Genomic DNA, 11,155 nt, shown 5'->3' on the forward strand with positions numbered 1-11,155 from the left:
TGTTACTTTGACTATATGTTTAGTATTACTTCTGCGTAAAGTCAACGATTTACATAGTTGAAGATGCTAATATCAAATAACAGACTAAAGTGGTAATTTTTATACGATAGATGAGAACATGAAAGTATAGAATTGATAGTTCCGTTAGAGTACGGCAGTGTGAAAATTGCATATAGAGAGTAGAAATCTAGCAAGGACAACTTTAGGAAGGTACAAATCGGTTTGATCATCTCTCTTTACCAAACTCCCCCGTTGGAGAGGGATGGTTAGGGGTATTCCCCTAAAAGGGGTATTTTGTCAAAATAAACAACTTTACTCAAGACATCAAGTCTCCAAAACGTCAGAGAAAGAAGTTATATTGTCGCGCCATATTTGCGGAAGAGTTTTGAACTATTTGTTAATGTCTAAAGATAGTCCTTATTAAGATGAGAAACTTATTAAAAAATCGCGGAAATGCTTCGTTTCGGAGTTTTTGATTTTTCTTCGCTAGATTTCATTCCTGGCCAAGTGTGCAATGATTACCCTCCGTCTCGATGAGTCTCATCGTCGCCCACTGGTCACCATGGCCGGTCGAACTCCAGACGAACCTAGAGCCACACTACCGTTCATACTGGCGAGATCGCTCTGATGAGACAACGAAACCCTACCCCCAAGATCCTCCTCTTTTCCTATCGATCGATAATGTACCCTTCTAACCACGGGTAAGCCGCGAATATTCGGCCGAACTCCTACTAGACATAGAATTAAGTAAATTTTGTTACAAACAAAGAACAATGAATGATCGGCTCCGTAAAGCTAACGCGATTGAGCATTACAAATAAACAAACTAGATAAAAAAATACCAATGATTAAGAATGTTGCTGTTCCAAATGAAACAGAAGTCCGGGGGATCTTGTCTGCACTGAATCAAAATTATCAACAATCTCATCCCATTGTTGGAGCCATTTATAAAAAGACATCTTGCAAATCCTCGATCCGGCTCGTACCAGAAACGAAAATGGATGAAAATGTTAGACGATACAATCATCGTCGCATGTCTATAAAGCAGATCATAAAAAAAACAACACGTCCGTTATTCGAAGATTGATAGAAGATTATTTGCCCGCCGCGAAAACAGTGAGTGTTGATTAACAGGATCATTTTTCGTGCCAAGGACAGGGCAAAACGAAAGGAAAAAAGAAACAAGCCCGACAGAGAATCAGAACGAACAAGGACAGTCTGATATTTTAACCGAGATGTGAAGTAGGTCGTGTAGTTTTAGTATGACTGAAAATACAATCGCTTAGTTCCCGTTGAGCAGTTCCTCGCCAAATGACGCATCGGAAAAACTCGACCTTCTCCGATTTACATATCACTTTGCATAATTGTGCGTTAAAGGGTGTCCACAGTTAAATTGCATCACATAGAAGTACTCGCAAAAAAATTGTTTACCGATTGTCATGATTTTCAAGGAATATAATACTATATTTAAGTTTGGTTAACGTATATTTATTTCTCTCAATTCCAAATGCCCGAACTTTCATCTTAATTCCACCCATAAGGTTTTGTACAACGGTTAAATCGAATTTTTTCCAGCTCTCAGCGATGATTTCAACATTTCCTGTTCCGTAGTGACAACTTTAGGATGCTAACGGAGTTCGTGCTTCATTATAGCCCAGCATCTTCCGATCGGCCGCAACTCCGGTGTGTTTGTGGGATTGAGATCCTTCGGCACGAAATTGACAGCAATCCTCTTGTGCCACTGCAGAACAACCTTGGAGTTGTGACAAGAGGCTAGATCCGGTCAAACAATTGTAGACACGTTGTGTGATTTGAGAAACGGAAGTAGCCGTTTCTTCAGGCACTCATTCATGTAGTCTGGGTCATTTACGGTAGTAATTGTTACGAAAGACTTGCTCCGCTTTCCACACGAACAAACCGTCTGCCAAATTACCAACCACTCGCTTGTGACCTTCAACGCAGTATGGAAACGTTCTTCGAAATGTTTTATGACACGAGAACAGTAGATTGTTGGATTTCCAATATCTTTCATATGACTCGCTACGAAAGATTCGGGTTGTTAAGAAGTTTGTGCAAAATTTTCGACTCCATTTTCAAAACTACTAGAAATTTCACAATGGAACTCACGTAGTGTCAACAGGCCATCTCTCCCAAAATTTCATTAAAATTAACACCCTAATAAAAAAATACTATTCTACAAATGGTTTGGATGATACCCTGAACACGTCGTTTGGCAAAATATCCATACAAATTTTATTAGGGTAGCGTTACCTAATTTTAGGGGGAGTCTTGTCAAGCGTTACTTATGTGACGGTTGTTCCCGACGTCATTTTGATCAAAAGTGACGGTTCCGTGCTACAATTTATTTAATGACAAAGACGCCATTTTTGAAAAAAGAAATACAAGACCCTAATGGTCGAATTTTTGCAAAAATGTTAATGATTGCCCATAACAAACAATTAAACAAAGTTTCGTGCAAATCGTAGAAGGTCGAGTATTTTTTTTATTTTTGTTTTGCTACTTGGTGTGGAGTTAAAAAAAACAGTGAATAATTTTTGCAGCCATGACTGCGTTGTACCACACAAATTAATCAAATCTGTGAAAAATAAACGCAAAAGCTAGACCTAATGCGTAGAACCTAAATGGTTACAAGTGCGAAAAATATGCGAAACAGAGAGAGAGAGAAAACGGGCCAGATAAACAAACATGTTTTCCACAAGATTTTCATCAAAGTAGGCGACGACGACGATAATGAGGAAAATAGTGCGAATCCGCAAAAAAAAATGATGGCATCACGATGCTGATGATGCTGATGATCACATCCGTCTTCGGGCGTTCACTGTTGATCGGAAAGATCCACCACAGTCAGCCGATTTAATGACGAAATAAACAACTTGTTGTTTATATCTGTGGGTAGCATTGAACGTAATCGAGCCGAATACGACGGACGGGGATATGCTAAAATTGGAACGTCCATTGATGTACCTAGTTATTTTCGAACAATGCAGGTTATTGTGGGAGTGATCATCAGAAATAGCACGAAAGTAATCAGTTTTTAGCAATGACTGGATTGATTACCAACAAATCCGAAGCAATGTTGGGCAAATACTGGTCACAGATGATTCCGCTTTTCTGCGTAGGAGCCTGAGGCTGTCAAAGGAGTGTCAAAAATTGCCCGCCTCCGGAAAAAGCACATGACGTCCTGTGGCCAAAACATGTGGTCAGATGGCCCGACTATGGACAGGCGAGTGGACCAGTCAATCATCTGTGACGCAGGCAGCCGAGAAAAGAAAGCATTTCTTTATGTTGATTTAAGGGGTGTTGCTTGCGCGCTGCTACTCTCTGCCATGAGTCACCCCCGTGGTTGTCGTCGCCGCATCTATTTAAACGCTAAGGAGGTGTGAACAAATGAACTGTTCATTGTGATCGGAACGCGTGGGTTCAGGAATATGGGTTGCCTTTCATGCGAGCTTCCGGTGCACTGAAATATATGAATTTCTGAACTCCTTACAATTGACACCTCACTCAGCTTCCGTTTGAGCCCTTCCCTTTCATAATAAACATAATTTTATTTAATGCCCGCCCACAAATCATGCCAACACCAAGCGTCACATCAAACCCCAAGGAGAAACAAATCCACACAGCAAGAATGCACGACCGCAATAAATCAAACCTCTTGATGATGATACATTCATATTGAACTGACAACATCTCTCGCCAAGATCCACCACTGAACTCAATCATGTGAGGTTCCTTGGAATGCGTCTCTTAATTTCTCATTATTAATTTAGAACGTCGTCGTGCTTTGCTTTTAATTGAAACCATACGGTTCGGTTCGGCGGAAAGCATTCCTGAGGCCACCTACACGACGATGTCATCATTGTGCGGGGCAAATAAAATAGATATTTTTCACCTGAACCATGGTAAATCCGTCGTCGCCAGATCGGAATGCGGCTCGGTTCCAGACTTGGAACGGAAAGATTGTTTTGGTGTCTCTTTGACTTAGACGGTATGTTCATTAATCAACTAGAGCATGAAACATCGCTTCAAAAACAGTTTTATCATTTGAGGACGCCGGCGGTTGAGTGTCTTGTTGCGTCGATGTTGTATTCCCTGGGCGGGCGCCACACGCATTTTGAGTCAAACCAACACGGTGGACAAATGAGATATGACAGATTTTCCTACCGCGGTCCCCGTTGGGACGCTGTCGGTCCTAGCAAACGTCGAGTTTTCAGCAAAGTAAACAACATTTAGCAAGCATATCCAACAGAAGTCACATGGGAAAACGAATTGGCACGGTGGTTGTAAATTATTTTATGGTTGTTTTCCCGAAAACAGATTACAAGTTTTGCGATGAGATATGGATTCAAACATGTTGTGGTCTAATGATGAATATTATTGTATCACTTAAGAATGACCGAGACAAGCGTTCTAAATCATAAAATTCTAATGGTTTTCGTCGATCATCTTTTTTCGCTGTCGTAGATTGAGATAAGTCAGGTTGTGTCTTTGGGTGAGAAAACCATTCCCTGAAAGTTTAAGCTCATTTGGTTGTAGGATGAGCTGGTGCTTTTAGTTTGAATGTTGTATGGGGATTTTGGATAAAATATAAGAAGAAATGACACTGCTACTCTCTATCGATCATGAAAAAGTTTCCTTAATCTCGATTTGATTCAGATTTTCAAAATATGTAGTTCAAACAACGAGTAACAACTTTGCCGAAGACTGCATTATGAATCTGGTTTGTTTCATTGAGATCTTCGCTTTTTAATGTATATGAGAATTTTGTATACGAAAATTTCAACCAAATTGCCTATACCAACATAAAACCAAAAACATTAGTCCGTGCTACGTCAAAAACAGTTGAAACATTCAGAAAGTAGTACATGTACATTTATAAAAATCTTGCTTGGTTCTAGAGTAATCATCATTCGTTGAGTTGAACCTAACTATTGACCACGAAAAGGCTTGCCAATGCACATCAAAAATCGACTACATACATTCGAACATCTGTTTATCTCAAATCGACGGAAGACATTCCGCGCAACTACCATAAACCGGACTAGTTCATGTTGAGTATCGTCAAGCTTTGTCTACAATTTAGACTTCTACATCAACACATGTAGAGCAGCCTTCAGGTTCAATTGGCTAAACTTGGTGAGTTCGTTCCACTTTGTAAATTTTTATCTTTTCAAACCAGTAACGTTGGGAGATCACCGTTTTGTGATCTACCACCGAACCTTAGTCGTGACAACTTCAATCTAGGGCATCAGGATTTTACAGTTATCAAAGGATCACATTTTAGTCCTAGTTACTTTTTACGACTTGATAATAGTGACAAGACCCGGGTAGTGACCAACGCGTTATGCATTTATATATTGTATATTTCAAATCAAAAATATTGTTTATGTTCATAGATTTCACATAATCCTTTTCCCTTTGTCCTTCTCCTTTTCCTTGCCCTCTTCTCTTTTCAGAAAGTGAGTAATGGTGCTATAACCATAAGTCATCAAAGGCTAGGACAAGAGTTAGTGCTCATGGCCCAACCGTCAGAAGAAAATGGAGCATCACTTGACCTTTCTAGCTTTGATGCTTCCAACAACCAACCAATCATATAATAACCAAAATCCGAACGTACGGTACGAGATGTCCACGTTTCATCCATTTATTCGATTTAAACAGGCCCGATGTTTTCTGAATCATCTTGCCCCTTAAATTCTGTACAGTAGGTCGTTTTGATATGTGTGACGCATCTTCGATGTGAAACATATATCAAATAGGCAAGAAAAATGATGTAGGTATATATATCATTTTTCGGGATGCTTTCAAGAACTGGCCGTGTTGGTGTTAGATTAGATTACATTAGATTAGATTAGATCTTGCTTGGTTCTAGAGTAATCACCCTGGGCATTGGCATAACCTTGAGGATTGCTTAACTACAACCAGGTCCCAGGGCTTGTCTGTATCTTTACATTTTGAAAGATGCACACTAGTGATGCCAGTTGTGATGTAGCGAACCAAAGTTTGTTTTGATTTAACTACTAGACTAAATTGAATAATTATGTAGTTTAGAATTATAGTATAAAATATGAATTGTTTCTTTTAAATAATTGAGTCTAATAGTTACAAAAATGTAAAAAATTAATTTTCATTATTTGGCTCAAAACTTTTGGAATGCTACATCACACAGATACTACCTTTGAATTTGGCTTGATCGAGTGGCGATTTTGTTTTCCCTTTTCTTTTATTTAGATCAATACGATGCAGTTTTGAAGAAAACAACGATATCAACTATATTCCTTCTCGGATGAAGACAGCGAAGATGATTTCCTTATGAGCGAATTTGAAGACGACGAGAGCGCAAACAAAACGACTGTTCTACCGCAAATCACTCTTTACTACTACTATTCAATATTACTTCCTCGATTTCTCGTAAAATAGTCAGTCATTCATCGGTTTCATTTATTAGCATTCAGTGGAGTTTTTGCTTTTATTTGTACCACCTTTTAAGTTTTTGATGATTAGATTTGCCAGATTGGGTAGAGGTTTCAAAGTTTACGCATGTCTATAAGCCTAATTGTAAACAGTAAACAGGGTGCCTTCCATTCATTTTGGCTGAGGGAATTTTTTGTGAGATGGTGGAGTGGTGGGGTATTATGATGATGTATGTTGTGCGTAAGTGGCGGAGGGAAGTGTGGGGTTTGTGTTTGGCGCATCTTGTTATTCCACAGTTATGTCCATAGTTGAATGGAAGGCACCCTGATAGCAAATATAATAAATGTTACTTATAATACTTAATTAATTAATTTTTTTTTTGTTCTATTGTCTTTCTCTCTTTATATCGGTGCATGATAAGATACACGGAACAAGGTGAAGATAAAATAATACTTAAATGTAAGTATCACATAATCTTGCAGAATTGATCCGACGCCTACGAATATAATGGAGATAGTTAGATAAAAACACGAAGGATCCACGATCAGATTCAAAATGGAAGTGATGCGGTATAATCGAGGAGCTGTACTAGTGAGATTGATAGCAAGAGATGGACACTGTTTATTTTCATCGATAGTGAACCAACTTCATCATACAGAGGTGCATTCGGAGCAACATTATGAGATGGTTTGGCAGCTCAGACGGGAAGTTGTGACTCACATCCGGAGTCACATTCATACATATTCAGACAACCTGATATCCTATCTTATGGATCCTGAAATACGCACTCCTGGTAATACATTGGAAGAGAATATGTGATGAACTAGCCTACGGCTAAAAATCACAAAAATAAAGAAAAAAAAAAAAAAAAAATTGGAAGAGAAAACCCAACTGTTCTTGCAAAGGCTCGAAACCTCAGCAGAATGCCCAACTAACATTTTCAGCTTTGTAAGCCAACTTTTCCAGCGTTGTGCTGTAAAGTAGCTGAAAAGAAGTTGCAGATACAGCTACAAGCAAAGGCTAGCAAAATAGTTTTGGAGAGCGTTTACTCAACTTTCTCACAACCATTATTCAATTTGTCAGTCGCACTGAATAACATCAGCCAATAAACGCTAATGTCACTTCTATACACACACTAATCAACTTTCCACTTGTAGCTGCAAAACAAAGCTAACAAAGTGAATATATTACTCATTTGATGGCTTCTACACAACCAACAACTCTTGCTGAATAACATAAACATCAAAAGTGCTTTTTCAACAACTAAACAACCTGTACTCAGCTTATAAACTGTGTTAGAGCAATTTCGGAAGCATTTTCACAGTCAACTAGGTTTATTTTTAGACGTGTGCAGTTTTATAGCTTTTACTCTACTCTTTTATAACTAGTCGAGAAAAGTGATTCATGTGCACTATTATAAAGCCTCTACTCAGCGATTTTGTTGTAGAAGGGAATGTTGATTTGTTTACATAAGTTCAAAGTGTTGGCGTAGCACAGTTGGTAGTGTCAAGGTTTGCCAATTAGGTCGTCTCGAGTTCGATTCCAGGTTCTGGTGCAGGGTAAATAATTTGGTGATTATTTGTAACTAATTTCGATTAATTTGATTCACAGCAAAATAAACTCAATAAATTCCTTCATAAAAAAGCGTAAACAGTATTTAACCCGGCTTCAAAAGAAAGCTGTGTAGTGATTATTGGACAACCGTGATAAGGTTGAATAAGCGCCTTTCAAGTTCACACACAACTAAACAGCAGGATAACAGCTGTATAGAAGCGTTTATGGATATGCAATAAGAGCTTCTCCCGACCGTTCCAACAGCCATAAGTAGCTGACTAAGTTCGCCAGATTTGCTTGTATGGAGGTTGAGTAAAGGTGTCCTCATATCGTATAACGTTTGAATATAGCTTGAGACTGTATAAATGAAATGAGTAAAGCGTTTACATTGTGAAAATTGTTAGTTGGGTGGGGCGGTGAGGAAACGATTTCAGCGGTATCCATAATCTATGGAAGGAGAGTCGACGTGTACAACGAAAATGGACCAATTATAAAATTTAACGAGAATGGAACAGTCAATGGAGTTATACGCCTTGCATACCGGATTACTGCTCATACTAGAGAAAGTTGCAGCAGGAATCACTACGATAGTATTATCCAAAATCTACAATTACGAAATAATAGATCCCAAGAGGTAACAGAACAGACACCCAATGAATGAGGTTATCAGGCCCCGAACAGCGAAATCGAAATATGGCAGCGGAACCCAAGGATTGATGCATCACAAATAAGTAACAGGTCATACGAACATACGACAATTAATACGACAATGACAGGAAACCCAAACCAAAAATACAGAATAGCAACATGGAACGTCAGAGGATGCTCAAATGACAGGAAACGAGATGAATTAGACATTGCTCTTAACGAACAACAGATCACATTAGCCGCTATACGTCCTTCAATACACTCGCACTTGAGTTACGGTTAAGTTTGTTTACTAGCTGTTTCAATTTTATTGCTTTTCTCGTGTATATTTTGTGACTTTTTTCTTGTGTTAACGTTTGCTGGCTTGAGTTCTCCATAAACATCAAGAGCAACGTGAAGTTCAGTGCAAACACTAGTTGTCCCGTGTGAATTCGTGTGGTTTTGTTTCACGCTGTTGTGATCCAAAATTTATTGACGTAACTCATCGACCACCCACGTCACTGATTTTGCCGCTTTAGTCGACATTGGTTGTGGCGCCTGTTCTCCTGCAACCAGCGTTCGAATTATCTTTCATCGAAGGACAGCGAAGAGTACATCAGTAGGCGCATTCAGACGTGATCAACATCGAGATGGAGAAAAACTGCTCGAAATGTGACTCTGCCATCGTTGGCATTGAGCAGGTTGCTTGTCGCGGATTTTGCGGTGGATCGTTCCACATGGGCTGCGCCGGAGTGTCTCGTGCGCTATTGGGATACTTCACCACACACCGAAGCAACCTTTATTGGATGTGCGACAAATGCGTGGAATTATTCGAAAATTCTCACCTTCGATCTATTGCAATCAAACCCATCGATACTGCTCCGCTCGTGTCTCTCACTCAGGCCATCAGTGAGTTGCGCACCGAAATCAAGCAGTTGGCGTCTAATTCTACCAGTACCGCTTCGCCGCCTGCGCCTAGGCCGATTCCGCAAGTTGAGAAGCCTCGCATCGTTGACAACTGTTTGTCTGGATCCAAAGCATCGTGCCAGGATGTCGTATGCGTCCCAACGTACTCGGAGCCGAAGAAATTCTGGCTTTACCTGTCACGAATCAGGCCTGACGTGGCAAACGAGTCAGTTCTGGGGATGGTGAAGGCAAACCTGAATCTCAGTGAAAATCCTGACATAGTCAAACTAGTGCCCAAAGGAAAAGACGTATCGAACCTAACGTTTATTTCCTTCAAAATTGGTTTGGACCCTGGATTGAAATCCCAAGCGCTGGACCCTTCAACGTGGCCGGAAGGTATCATGTTTCGAGAGTTCAACGGTTCCCAAAAATTTCGAAAGCCCGTCAACCCGTCTCCTACTGGCTGATCCCGGGATGCAACGTCGATAGCCTAATGGAAGCCCCCAAGCCACCTGAAACAGTCGTGCCCATTCCTGCATCCTGCCAACCGAGTCGTCCCGGGCCTGTTAGGGTAGGGGAGGGGGTCTTCCAACCGGAATTATCAGGCAAGTACTTTCCACTATCGACTTATGCTTCGCCTGATGTACCTTCGACTTATAGCACTGTGACTTCTGTTTGTTCAAACACCAATGACGAGATCGAAACCGAGACTGCTAATACTGCATCAACTACTTCATCGATACAAACCAACTACACTTCGACACCGAGACGCCTGCTATACAGCATCATGGAAGCCCCCGATCCTCCCGACATGGTCCAGTTTGCATCCCGTATCAACTTAGTATCCTGCCATCAGAGTCTCGGTCCCGTTGTCGGGAGTGGAGAGGGGGTCTTCCAAACAGTGAACACCGGCAAGTACTCAAGCTTAACAACCTGCTCGCTCCCTGATGATCATTCACTTTCTAGTGCACCCGATTACCAGCGTTGCGTGACCTCGTTCGACGACTGTGGGGGCAGTAGTGGAACCCCATCAAGACATCGATTTCTGTCGGTTTATTACCAAAACGTCAGAGGTCTACGAACGAAAACATCTGACTTGAAGTTAGGATTATCCAGCTGCGATTACGATGTGGTCGTTCTCACCGAAACGTGGCTCCGGCCCGATATAATCGATGCGGAGCTAACATCGGATTACTCGCTGTTTCGATGTGATCGTAGTGAATCAACAAGCAACTTGTCGAGAGGCGGGGGTGTGCTCGTTGCAGTAAAATTGAGTCTGCACTGTACCGAGGTATCTTTAACCGACTGTAGACAGCTTGAGCAAGTCGCTGTGTGCGTGAAACTACCAAACCGGTCTCTGCACATTTTCGGTATTTACCTTCGTCCGAATTCTGATCCTGCGTTATATTCCACCCACTCTTCCGCTGTTCAGTATGTTGCTGATCGATCGGCGGCCAGCGACATAGTCTTACTTCTTGGGGATTACAATCTCCCTCAGCTGCAATGGACCTTCGATGAAGATGTCAATGGATACCTGCCTGCGAATGCCTCCAGCGAACAAGAACTCGTACTAACCGAATCCATTTCTACATGTGGTTTGGTTCAACTAAACTCAATCTCAAACCCGAATGGC

This window comes from Ochlerotatus camptorhynchus, unplaced genomic scaffold, assembly GCF_037179485.1.
Source record: "Ochlerotatus camptorhynchus isolate MF236.1 unplaced genomic scaffold, CSIRO-AGI_Acam_v1.1 ptg000082l, whole genome shotgun sequence".
Lineage (NCBI taxonomy): Eukaryota > Metazoa > Arthropoda > Insecta > Diptera > Culicidae > Ochlerotatus > Ochlerotatus camptorhynchus.